Here is a 14,051-nt window from a genome sequence, read left to right as displayed (position 1 = left end):
AAACAAAGCATCACAAAGCATAACATGGCAATATATTGTGCCGGGTGTGACCTAACGTATGGCTTGTAACATCCCAAATTTTCAATTTGGAATGTTATACATTAGATCATCATGCATATCATATTTTATTGTGCTTTTGGTTTTGATCCTAGAAAATCCTAAGCAACTCAAGGACCCACGGAGAGAGTTGGGGATTTCGTTATTTACATATTTGAGTTTTCTCAAATTATGTAAACAGGATCATTTGATTTTATTTATTTTATCATCAATTATTTCTATTGCAAAAATATGAGAGAGGGAATAAAATGACTTTCCCAAAATATAGAAATATTGAGGATTTAATAAAAAAATAAAATAAGATTTATTTCGAAGTTCTTTGATATTTTTATTTGAATTTAGGAAAAATGCGCGTTTTTCAAAGTTGTAGTTTGGGCCAGATAAATGTTCACTTTATCGGGCTTGATTTTAGAAACCCGGCAAAATTTATTTCGTGATTTTTGGAGTCCATTTAGTATTTCTTTTTATTTTTTTTCCGAGCGGAATTATTAAAAAAAATGCGGAACCGACTTTGGGCCGTACTCGGCAAGGACACCGCTGGCCGGGGGCTTTATAAGCCGCCCGAGGCCCGAGCCGAGAGAGAGCCCAGCCACCGCCGAAACCCTAGCGCGCCCCAGCCGCCCTAGCCGCCGCCGCCGCCGCCCGCCGCCGCCGACTCACCGGAGCAGCGCTCCGCCCGAGGTTCGCCACCGCCCCGTTTTCCGTGCTGTTTAAAATAAAATTCTGTTCGTCGTTTTTCTTTTTCATCGGATTTTCCGCGGTTATTTTCTGATCGCGATTTCTGATCCGATTTTCGTTTTAGTATAACTTTTCGCTAGTTTGTCGGAATAAGGCGATTCAAGCGCCTGGAGTTTCGTCTCGAAACCCTCTTTCCGAATAATCAACTTAAACAAGTTTTTGCTACTATAAAATTTGCCCTAGATCCAGATTACTAGAACGAAGTTGTTTTCTTTCGCCGTTTGATTTCTTTTCCTTCGTTCGATTTGATTCTTTTTGCAAACCATGGTTCTTAAGTTGAACTTTCTGGTTAGATCTTCTATTTGAGTTTTACCTGTGCATTAGATGAGTACTTATTGTATGCTTGTTGTTTGTCTGTGATAGAATACCCGGAGTGCGCCGCCTGTTACTTCGAATCTCTAGGTTACGCGGATCATCAGCAAGGCAAGTAACACTTTGATCTTACCTTTTTCTACAACCCAGTTTTATTGCATTAGATCAATCTTCACACACTGCATGATTAGGATCTAATTAAATTGTGGGATGGGAAGTAGATGAGGTAGTACCTATTACCTGTTTATTATCAAACCTTTGGGAGTTACCTCTACGTTTGCTTATTATGCCATGCTATGCTAGTAGACGTGGATTGGGTGAGTGAAATCCATGACAGATGTGAGATTGTTAAATTAAGGGTTTATCTAAGGTGGCAACCTAACACACATCTGGGTGGATTGAGGCACCTGGGGTTTCCAGGACTTGCCTGTTTTCTTTTGGACCGCCACCCAGACTCAAAGGGATCATGAGATTATTCATACTAGAAACTTCCGTGTGCAACCACAAGCCATTATGGGCTCTGGCATAGTTGACTAAGTTGTGCGAACTCTTACAGGGTAGACTAGCAGATGTAGGGGAAAGTAGGTGTACCGGTCTATCCGTCGTAAGGTGCTAGCGCTTCTGAAAGACTGTGTCTCGGTCATCCGTTTCTCAAACACCATGTAGTGCGAGAAATCCAACGGAGGCGATCGAGTCTTGTGGGGAAAAGTGCACAAACCTCTGCAGAGTGTAACAAACTAATCATGATTAGCCGTGTCCCCGGTTATGGACATCTTGAGTATCTGGTACCTGGATTATCATGTGAATCTCGACATGTTACGCTAAATTAATATTGTTGGGTTTTAATGATGTTACTTAATTGGGATTGAGAATGCTGTCAACCCTTCTCAATGTTTAACAACCACCATGATAGTAATTAATTTTATTCCTCTGAAGTAGGGAAAAATTGGCTTTACGCAAAAACTGTAACCATAGAGCTTTCCACCAGCCAAATATGCATATAGTATAGTTGTTGCATTTTCATTACTCTCTATGTGTTACCTTGCCAGCATATTCTATGTGCTGACCCGTTTCGGGCTGCAACGTTAATGTTGCAGACTTTTCAGACGACGATTGAGGAGTTTTAGGTCATGGTTCTATACTCAGTGATGCCGTTGGAGTTGATGGACTCACTTATCTTCCAAGCCTTCCGCTGTTATCGTTATTAGTTGGCCTTAAGCCATATTTATTGTAATAAGTTCTCTTTTGAGACACTCGATGTAATAAGTGTGTGATTGCTACTCTGCTATAAATCCTCCGAGTACTGTGTGGTGTCAGCATTACTGATCCAGGGATGACACCGGAGCACAGAGATCAGACTGTTTGAGGTCTGGTCGCTACAAAGATGGTATCAGAGCACACGCTAACTGTAGGACACGACCCCTAAGCTAAAGACCTAGATCACTACTCACTCTCTTCTCTTCTGACTTCTCATCTTTTCTACTCTTTAGGATGGCGGATGCAAGGAACAAGTTCACACAACCAGATGAAGATACACCCTTTGGACGCCACTTGAAGGAAGTCACTAGATACCTGAACATAGGAGAACCAAGCTTCACGGGAACCTACAACGCCACTTTATTTGAGGAAGAGCGCTGGATGATTCAAGTTCAAGTTCCAGGAAGGACGTTCATGCCAGTCACTGAGCCCATAGAGTTTTATTTTGATGCACCAACTTGGAGTCTAGGAAAGAGCATGGCAGCTCACATCGCCATGGGACGCATTGGAGAAGTCTACCGCAAGGATCTTAAGGATACTATCTACCAGATTTGTGGGCGCCGAGATGAACACTGGGAGATGATCAGCACCAGGAAACATAGATCAATTGTAGCTTTTATTCAGGAGTTAAACCAGCACATTCGACGACAGGAGAATCAGATGTGCGCCGACATGATAGATCTGAAGAAGGCTAAGACTAGAATCAAGGAACTGGAGGAAGAACTCAAGGCTACACGCGAAGATTATGAAGAAGAAATTGAAGTATTGGTGGAGAAGAATGACGATCTGATTAAGAAGATTGGAATATTTATGGGAGGCCCGACACCAGTAGACGAAGACGAAGAACCCAAGGAGATTAGCCCGGAAGACTACATCATCATTGACGGCACCGACTCGGAACAAGATAGTAGCGATGATGACTATGTTGATGAAGCAGGAGCACATATCATGGAGTCTACAACCGTAGAATATTTCTAGTAGACCACCTCATCAGTAGTAGTAGTCCACCATGTAAAGATAGTAGCCCGAGCACTTTTGTGATAGCTAGATCGATTGTATGTCCTTGTTTGATTGATTGAAGTGAATTGTTTGTTTTGCCTCATGTGCATATGGGTAGTGTTTTCTCTTTAGACCCCCTCTATTTTTATATCTCGTCTTTTCTAAACCCTTAGATGCCTCCGAGACGTGACCCCGGATTTGCCTTTCCGCCGGAGCTCACCCAGTTGATCCAGCAGTAGAACACCTTGATGCAGTTGCTAGTTCAGAATCAGAATCAGGGGAACAACAACAACAACCCACCACCACCACCACTTGTTGACCACTTAGCCCGTTTTCTTAGGCTGAATCCGCCGGTGTTTTCCAGTAGCACCGAGCCGATAGTAGCAGATGATTGGCTCCACAAGATAGCTAGGGAGTTGACCACAGCAGGATGCGCAGATGCGGAGAAGGTGAAGTTTGCCGCACATCAGTTAGAAGGACCCGCAGCATCCTGGTGGGAGAATTTCACAGCCACCTTCCCAGTCGACACTATCACATGGGATCAGTTTCAGTAGGCTTTTCGTACTGCCCATGTTTCAGCAGGAGCAATGGCCATGAAGAAGTGTGAGTTTCATAACTTGCGCCAAGGAGGACGGACAGTTGGCCAGTATGTGGAGGAGTTTAGTAAGCTAGCACGATATGCCCCAGATGACGTTGCTACGGATGCAGCTAAGTAGGAGAAATTCCTGGAAGGACTGAATGATGAGTTGAGTATGCAGCTGATGGTAGCCACCTTCAACAACTACCAGGAGTTGGTAGACCGTGCTCTTATGATTGAAGGGAAGCAGCAGCAAATTGAGAACCGCAAGAGGAAGTATGGACAAGGAAAGTATAACTCAGGAGCTCAGCAGAAGCCTCGTTTTACCCCTAGGCCAGGAGGACATTTTCAGCATACCCATGGAGTAGGTAGCTCGCACAATCACAATGGCACCAAGAATGGTAATGGGAATGGAGGAAGCAATGGCCAGAACCGCAGCACCCCATCAACCCCAGCCAAGGACTTGAGCCACGTCACTTGCTATAAGTGTTCGAAGCTAGGACATTATGCAAATGACTGCCCTGAAGGACAAAACGGCAATGGAAGCTCTGGAAAGAAGCCGAACCCTTTCAACAGGGGACAGGTGAACCACGTTAATGTGGAGGAGGTTGAAGCTCAGCCCGATGCAGTAATAGGTAAGTTTTTGGTTAAGTCATTTACTGCACTCGTTCTTTTGATACTGGTGCATCACATTCATACATATCAAGGGGATTTGTGGAAAAGTATAGCCTGCCCACTAGGATTCTTAAAACACCTATGCTAGTAAGCTCACCAAGAGTAGAGTACATGGCCAGTCAAGGATGTTTTCAAGTGCCATTAAGTATAGGAAGGCATGTTTTCCCAACGGATTTAATTATTTTGGAATCCCAAGGTCTGGATGTGATTTTTGGTATGGATTGGCTGTCGATGTATGGAGGAAACATCGATTGCGCCAGTAAGACAATTTTGCTCACAACGCCAGAAGGGAGAAGGATCAAGTATGTATCCCGGCATGCGCCAAACAGGACACAAGTAAATTCCTTATCAGGAGTTGTGCAGGAGGAAGTACCAGCAGTAAAGGATTTTCCTGATGTATTTCCCGGAGAGTTGCCAGGCATTGCCACCGGATAGAGATATTGAGTTTTTGATTGAGCTATTGCCAGGCACTGGGCCAATATCAAAGGGACCCTATAGGATGCCAGCAAAAGATTTGGTGGAAATTAAGAAGCAGATTAAGGAGTTACTGGATAAGGGATATATTCGCCCAAGTTCTTCGCCTTGGGGATCACCAGTACTTCTAGTAGAGAAGAAGGATGGATCGTTAAGGATGATTGTTGACTATCGAGGATTGAATGAAGTAACAATCAAGAACAAGTACCCGCTACCAATGATAAATGATCTGTTGATCGATTGCAAGGAGCCAAAGTGTTTTCCAAGATCGATTTGCGATCAGGATACCATCAGTTGAAGATTCAAGAACAGGATATTCCGAAGACAGCTTTTACCACCAGGTATGGGCTGTATGAGTATACCGTTATGTCATTTGGTCTGACTAACACGCCTGCCTATTTTATGAACATGATGAACAAAGTGTTTATGGAGTTTTTGGATAAGTTCGTCGTAGTGTTCATTGATGATATCCTGGTATATTCGAAGAATGAAGAGGAGCATAAGGAGCATTTGCGTTTGGTACTTGGAAAGCTCAGAGAACATCAATTATATGCCAAGTTCAGCAAATGTGAGTTTTGGTTGAAGGAAGTAGGATTCCTCGGACACGTTATATCTGGAGAAGGTATAGCTGTTGATCCCGCTAAAGTTGAAACCGTGACCAAGTGGGAAGCACCAACAACAGTTGGAGAGATCCAGAGTTTTCTTGGACTCGCAGGATACTACCGGAGGTTTATTGAATTTTTTTCAAAGATTGCGAAGCCTATGACGGAGTTGTTGAAGAAGGATACTAAGTTCAAATGGACTGAGGAGTGTGAGGCAAGTTTTCAGGAGTTGAAGAACCGTTTGGTTACCTCACCAGTGTTGATTTTGCCAGATCAAACCAAGGATTATGAGGTGTATTGCGACGCTTCACGTCGAGGACTTGGAGCAGTGCTTATGCAAGAAGGAAGAGTTGTTTCGTATGCTTCACGACAACTGAAGCCCGATGAGTTGAATTATGCTACGCATGATTTGGAGTTAGCAACCGTAGTGCATGCGTTGAAGACATGGAGACATTTCCTCATCGGAAATCATTGTGAGGTGTACACGGATCATAAGAGTTTGAAGTACATTTTCACGCAGAAGGAGTTGAATCTCAGACAAAGGAGATGGTTGGAGCTCAACAAGGATTATGATATGAAATTGCATTATCATCCCGGGAAGGCTAATGTAGTAGCTGACGCATTGAGCCGTAAGAGTCATGTCAATACACTAATGACGGGAGAAATACCCAAGGAGTTAGCAGAAAATTTTCGTGAACTATGTATGGAAATAGTTCCGAGAGGCTATGTAGCAGCGTTGGAAATCCAGTCAACTCTGATGAATAGAATCAGAGAAGCTCAGAAAACTGACAAGGAGATTGCTTCTATAAAGGAGAAAATGAAAGAAGGAAAAACTAAAGGATTTCGTGAGGATGAGCACGACACCCTATGGTTTGAAGACCGTGTTTATGTACCCAATGACCCGGAGATCAGAAAGTTGATTTTTCAAGAGGCACATGATTCACCATATTCGATTCACCTAGGAAATACCAAGATGTATTTGGATTTGAAGGATGTTTTCTGGTGGACCGGAATGAAGAAGGATATTGCGGAGTATGTAGTAGTTTGTGACGTATGTCAGAGAGTAAAGGCAGAGCATCAAAAGCCAGCAGGATTGTTGCAACCATTGCCGATACCCGAATGGAAGTGGGATAAGCTAGGCATGGATTTTATCACGGGATTACCAAGGACTCGTTCAGGCTATGACTCGATTTGGGTTGTAGTTGATCGATTGACGAAGGTAGCACATTTCATCCCAGTAAAGACCACTTACACCAGTGCTAAGTTGGCAAAGATATACATGACCAGGATCGTATGTTTGCATGGAGTTCCGAGGAGCATCATATCAGATAGAGGAACCCAGTTTACCTCAAAGTTCTAGAAGCAGTTGCATGAGAGTTTGGGTACTAGGCTAGAATTTAGTATAGCTTTTCACCCGCAGACGGATGGACAGACCGAGAGAGTCAATCAGATTTTGGAGGATATGCTGAGAGCTTGTGCGCTAGATTATGGATCTAGTTGGGACGATAATTTGCCATATGTGGAGTTTTCTTACAATAATAGCTATCAGACCAGTTTGAAGATGGCCCCTTTCGAAGCTTTGTACGGAAGGAGGTGCAGGACACCGTTGTCACGGGACGAAGTTGGAGACCGCCAGTTGTTTGGACTAGATCTGATTAAGGAGTCTGAACAGAAGGTGAAGTTGATTCGCGATAGGCTCAAGGTAGCCCAGTCCAGGCAGAAGAGCTACGCAGATTCTAAACGCAAGGAGACAGTTTACCAAGTCGGAGATAGAGCTTATCTTCGAGTATCCCCACTTCGAGGGATTAAGCGCTTTGGAGTTAAAGGGAAGTTAGCGCCACGATTTGTAGGACCATATCGAGTTTTGGAGCGTATGGGAGAAGTGGCTTACAAGTTGGAATTTCCAGAAGGATTAACAGGAGTTCATGATGTGTTTCACGTTTCTCAGTTGAAGAAGTGTCACGCAGAGATGACTGACATACCTTTGAGAGACACAGTGCCATTAGAAGCAATTCAGTTGGATAACAATTTGACCTATGAGGAGAAACCAGTCAAGATTCTTGAGTTTGCCAGCCGAGTTACTCGCAGCAAAGTTATCAAGTTTTGCAAAGTTCAGTGGAGCCACCACACAGAGGATGAAGCCACCTGGGAGCGAGAGGAAGATTTGCTCAAAGACCACCCACACCTACTTTCTAGCCAACCCGAATCTCGAGGGCGAGATTCATCTTAAGGGGGGTAGGTTTGTAACATCCCAAATTTTCAATTTGGAATGTTATACATTAGATCATCATGCATATCATATTTTATTGTGCTTTTGGTTTTGATCCTAGAAAATCCTAAGCAACTCAAGGACCCATGGAGAGAGTTGGGGATTTCGTTATTTACATATTTGAGTTTTCTCAAATTATGTAAACAGGATCATTTGATTTTATTTATTTTATCATCAATTATTTCTATTGCAAAAATATGAGAGAGGGAATAAAATGACTTTCCCAAAATATAGAAATATTGAGGATTTAATAAAAAAATCAAATAAGATTTATTTCGAAGTTCTTCGGTATTTTTATTTCAATTTAGGAAAAATGCGCGTTTTTCAAAGTTGTAGTTTGGGCCCAGATAAATGTTCACTTTATCGGGCTTGATTTTAGAAACCCGGCAAAATTTATTTCGTGATTTTTGGAGTCCATTTAGTATTTGTTTTTCCCAGCGGAATTATTTTAAAAAAACGCGGAACTGACTTTGGGCCGTACTCGGCCAGGACACCGCTGGCCGGGGGCTTTATAAGCCGCCCGAGGCCCGAGCCGAGAGAGAGCCCAGCCACCACCGAAACCCTAGTGCGCCCCAGCCGCCCTAGCCGCCGCCGCCCGCCGCCGCCGACTCGCTGGAGCAGCGCGCCGCCCGAGGTTCGCCGCCGCCCCGTTTTCCGTGCTGTTTAAAAAAAATCTGTTCGTCGTTTTTCTTTTTCATCGGATTTTCCGCAGTTATTTTCTGATCCGATTTTCGTTTTAGTATAACTTTTCGCTCGTTTATCGGAATCAGGCGATTCAAGCGTCTCGAGTTTCGTCTCGCAACCCTCTTTCCAAATAATCAACTTAAACAAGTTTTTGATACTGTAAAATTTTCCCTAGATCCAGATTACTAGAACGAAGTTGTTTTCTTTCGCCGTTTGATTTCTTTTGCTTCGTTCGATTTGATTCTTTTTGCAAACCAGGGTTCTTAAGTTGAACTTTCTGGTTAGATCTTCTATTTGAGTTTTACCTGTGCATTAGATGAGTACTTATTGTATGCTTGTTGTTTGTCTGCGATAGAATACCCGGAGTGCGCCGCCTGTTACTTCGAATCTCTAGGTTACGCGGATCATCAGCAAGGCAAGTAACACTTTGATCATACCTTTTTCTACAACCCAGTTTTATTGCATTAGATCAATCTTCACACACTGCATGATTAGGATCTAATTAAATTGTGGGATGGGAAGTAGATGAGGTAGTACCTATTACCTGTTTATTATCAAACCTTTGGGAGTTACTTCTACGTTTGCTTATTATGCCATGCTATGCTAGTAGACGTGGATTGGGTGAGTGAAATCCATGACAGAGGTGAGATTGTTAAATTAAGGGTTTATCTAAGGTGGCAACCTAACACACATCTGGGTGGATTGAGGCACCTGGGGTTTCCAGGACTTGCCTGTTTTCTTTTGGACCGCCACCCAGACTCAAAGGGATCATGAGATTATTCATACTAGAAACTTCCGTGTGCAGCCACAAGCCATTATGGGCTCTGGCATAGTTGACTAAGTTGTGCGAACTCTTACAGGGTAGACTAGCAGATGTAGGGGAAAGTAGGTGTACCGGTCTATCCGTCGTAAGGTGCAAGCGCTTCTGAAAGACTGTGTCTCGGTCATCCGTTTCTCAAACAGCATGTAGTGCGAGAAATCCAACGGAGGCGATCGAGTCTTGTGGGGAAAAGTGCGCAAACCTCTGCAGAGTGTAACAAACTAATCATGGTTAGCCGTGTCCCCGATTATGGACATCTTGAGTATCTGGTACCTGGATTATCATGTGAATCTCGACATGTTACCCTAAATTAATATTGTTGGGTTTTAATGATGTTACTTAATTGGGATTGAGAATGCTGTCAACCATTCTCAATGTTTAAAAACCACCATGATAGTAATTAATTTTATTCCTTTGAAGTAAGGAAAAATTGGCTTTACGCAAAAACTGTAACCATAGAGCTTTCCACCAGCCAAATATGCATATAGTATAGTTGTTGCATTTCCATTACTCTCTATGTGTTACCTTGCCAGCATATTCCATGTGCTGACCCGTTTCGGGCTGCAATGTTAATGTTGCAGACTTTTCAGACGACGGTTGAGGAGTTTTAGGTCGTGGTTCTATACTCAGTGATGCCGTTGGAGTTGATGGACTCACTTATCTTCCAAGCCTTCCGCTGTTATCGTTATTAGTTGGCCTTAAGCCATATTTATTGTAATAAGTTCTCTTTTGAGACACTCGATGTAATAAGTGTGTGATGGCTACTCTGCTATAAATCCTTCGAGTACTGTGTGGTGTCAGCATTACTGATCCAGGGATGACACCGGAGCACAGAGATCAGACTGTTTGAGGTCTGGTCGCTACATGGCTAGACGATACAGGTGAAGGGGGAATTCAACCGGGAATGTTTTCCCGGTTCCGGACCTGTGTCAAATAGATGACCGAAGGGGAATGTTCCATGTTCAGATAGTTAGAGGCATCTGACAGGTATGTGGGTAGAGTATTCGGGTTCGTCACGTTTTTCTGAGCAACTTTTATGTAGAAAACTTTTTCATCCGAGTTATGGATTATTTTCTATAAATTATCAAAGATTTAAAGATTTTCTGGAATATTTTTATTTAATATAATCCAAATTTGAGCAAGTCAAAATGACTATTCAAAAAGGGGTGATGTGGCCCACATGTCATTGGCACATAATTTAATTGATGGCTAAATGAGGGAGTCCTGGATTAGGGGGTGTTCGGATGGCCGGACTATACCTTCAGCCGGACTCCTGGACTATGAAGACACAAGATTGAAGACTCCGTCCCATGTCCGGAAGGGACTTTCCTTGGCGTGGAAGGCAAGCTTGGCGATACGGATATGCAGATCTCCTACCATTGTAACCGACTTTGTGTAACCCTAACCCTCTCCGGTGTCTATATAAACCGGAGGGTTTTAGTCCGTAGGACAACATACACAACAACAATCATACCATAGGCTAGCTTCTAGGGTTTAGCCTCTTCGATCTCGTGGTAGATCTACTCTTGTACTACCCATATCATCAATATTAATCAAGCAGGACGTAGGGTTTTACCTCCATCGAGAGGGCCCGAACTTGGGTAAAACTTCGTGTCCCTTGCCTCCTGTTACCATCCGGCCTAGACGCACAGTTCGGGACCCCCTACCCGAGATCCGCCGGTTTTGACACCGACATTGGTGCTTTCATTGAGAGTTCCTCTGTGTCGTCGCCATCAGGAAGGATGCCTCGCCCCGTCTTTAAAGACGACACCGTTGCTAAGGGAGCTTTGGCTGTCGGCCAAACCCTCTGGCTAGGTGGTTTTCTTATGACCGCCTGTTCAGCTTCTGCGCCGACGATGACTTCTCGAGCCATCGAAAACAATCTTCATGTCCGCTCGGAACTCGCCGAGCAATTAGATCCAATGGAGCTCTCCTCCATAAACGAGCTCTTGGATCGCTTCGCCGCCCTGGGAGTCGCTACGGATTACGACCAGATTGGGCCTAAACTCGATCTGAGAGAGATTAACTCTCCCAAGTCACCCATCACGTTCCCGTGGTAGAGGGACAGTGCGGCGACCCTTCATCTATCTTAAGGACTCGCTACGTCCGGATTCCCGATCCCTCCAAGCCGGATACCCGTGGAGGGGAGGATATCACTCAAGACCTGAACTTAGAGTCAGGCGACGGGCTGGATTCATTGGACAACATCCAGGAATACAAATTTTCGAGTTCGGAAATTCCTCGGCCTCTGAGCCTCAGATGGGGTGAGGCTTCGGATTTAATTCCACCCACCCACCCCAACATAAGCGATCTATCCAAAATCAGGCAAGAGCCCGATGAAACAGTACATCATTACTGGGCCAGATTCCTCCTGGTTAAGAACAGGCTAAGGGACTACCGCGAGGAAGACGCAATCTCAATCTTTTGCAATAATTGCACGAACAAGGGAATACTCAACGCCATAAGTCGCCGTGATATTACACACTTCGCTGACTTGGTGTCCATTGTACAAAAGTATTGTGCGATGGAAAGCGCCTGGAAAACCGAAATCAAATTTTGGGACAATCCAACCCTGAATACAAACCCAGTCCGAAATAAAAGGGTGCATCATCACCAGACACTCGGGTCAAGCACTAAAAAGCAAAAACCCTCTACAGGGCATGGAACCGTACTGGAAGGATGGTTCAATGGACCCTGTAAAATTCACAGTACAGAGGACGCCACACCAACTCCCAGCCTCAGAGCATGTCGGATACTCCGGCAGGTGGCCAAAATTGGCAAAAATCTCCTAATTCCGGAGGCCACAGTAAGCCACCCCAGAGACACCAATACGGTATTAACAGTCTTCGAGACTTTCGCATCAAATAATATGCGAAAAAGGACACTCCGCAGCCTTGCCGAAGTCTACCAAGTAGCAACAATAAACCCATGGAGTGACACGGCTATTACCTTTAACGCCAGTGATGAACCTAAATTCCGAACAGCCCGAGCACCAGCCGCATTGGTCGTCAGTCCAATAGTGGACGGCTTTCGTCTTACCAAGGTACTCATGGACGGCGGCAGCGGATTGAACCTCATTTATGAGGAAACCCTTCAAAAAATGGAAATAGACTAGAACCGCATTGAGCGAAGCAGCACAACCTTTAGAGGAATAATCCCCAGTCGGGAAGCACGCTGTACAGGAAAAATCACACTAGATGTGGTGTTCGGCACGCCGGATAATTACAGGTCCGAAGAGGTCACGTTCCATGTGGCTCCGTTCAGCAACGGTTATCATGCTCTGCTAGGGAGGGAAGCGTTTACAATCTTCCAAGCAATACCCCATTACGGGTACATGAAGCTCAAGATGCCCGGGCCTAACGGGATCATCACTCTCGCTAGTGATCCGGACATAGCACTCCGCGCCGAAAACAAGACAGTCGCACTGGCCCTCGAGGCACTATCCGAAGCCCTAGCGGCTGAGGAACTGACTACGCTGCGCTCTACCGTGAATAGGGACGATGTGGTACTCGACAAAACATGCAAGTCCACCTCCTTTAAACCGGCGGACGAAATAGTCAAATTCCAAGTCCATCCAACGGACCCCAATAAAACAGCTTCCATCGGGGCACAGTTAAACCCTGATGTAGACGCCGCACTACGAGAGTTCCTACGAGAGAACTAGGACATTTTCACCTAGCACCCTTCAGATATGCCAGGAATCCCACGCAGGGTGGCCGAGCACAGCTCAAATATCCAAACAGGATTCAAACCTGTCAAACAGGCTCTTCGGCGTTTTTCCGAACCTAAGAGATAGGCCATGGGAGAGGAGCTAGCAAAGCTATTGGAAGCCGGATTCATCAGAGATATAAAACATCCGGACTGGCTAGCAAACCTGGTGATGGTACCAAAGAAGGACAAATCCTGGCGCCTGTGTGTTGATTTTAAAGACCTTAACAAGGCTTGCCCAAAGGATCCCTTCCCCCTCCCCCGCATCGATCAAATTATCGACGCTACCGCATGACACGATTCGTTGTGTTTCCTCGACGCATATTCTGGCTACCATCAAATCAAGATGGCAGAACCGGACCAAGCCGCAACGGCATTTATCACACCATACGACCCATTCTGCTTCAACACGATGCCCTTCGGGCTCAAAAACGCCGGCGCAACATATCAGCGCATGATTCAGACATGTCTGGCAAGCCATATCGGCAAAACAGTGGAGGCATATGTAGATGATGTGGTCGTCAAAACAAGACACGTTGAATCTCTAGTAGACGATTTGAGTCTCACATTTGATAACCTCCGAACATACGACATCAAGCTCAACCCGGAAAAATGCGTTTTCGGCGTTCCAGCCGGAAAGCTCTTGGGCTTCATTGTATCCGGTAGAGGAATTGAAGCAAATCCAACCAAGATCCAAGCTCTGTCGCAACTGGATATCCCAAAGGACCTCAAACAAATACAAAAGTTAACCGGATGCGTGGCGGCTCTAAGCCGCTTTATCTCCCGCTTGGGAGAAAAGGCCCTACCCGTTTACCGCCTCCTTCGGCGCACCGAACACTTCAAATGGACGGATGCAGCCATAGCCGGACTCGACGAAAT

The sequence above is a fragment of the Triticum dicoccoides genome, chromosome 6A (genome assembly GCF_002162155.2).
Source record: "Triticum dicoccoides isolate Atlit2015 ecotype Zavitan chromosome 6A, WEW_v2.0, whole genome shotgun sequence".
Taxonomy (NCBI): Eukaryota; Viridiplantae; Streptophyta; class Magnoliopsida; order Poales; family Poaceae; genus Triticum; species Triticum dicoccoides.
This window is presented reverse-complemented; position numbering follows the sequence as displayed.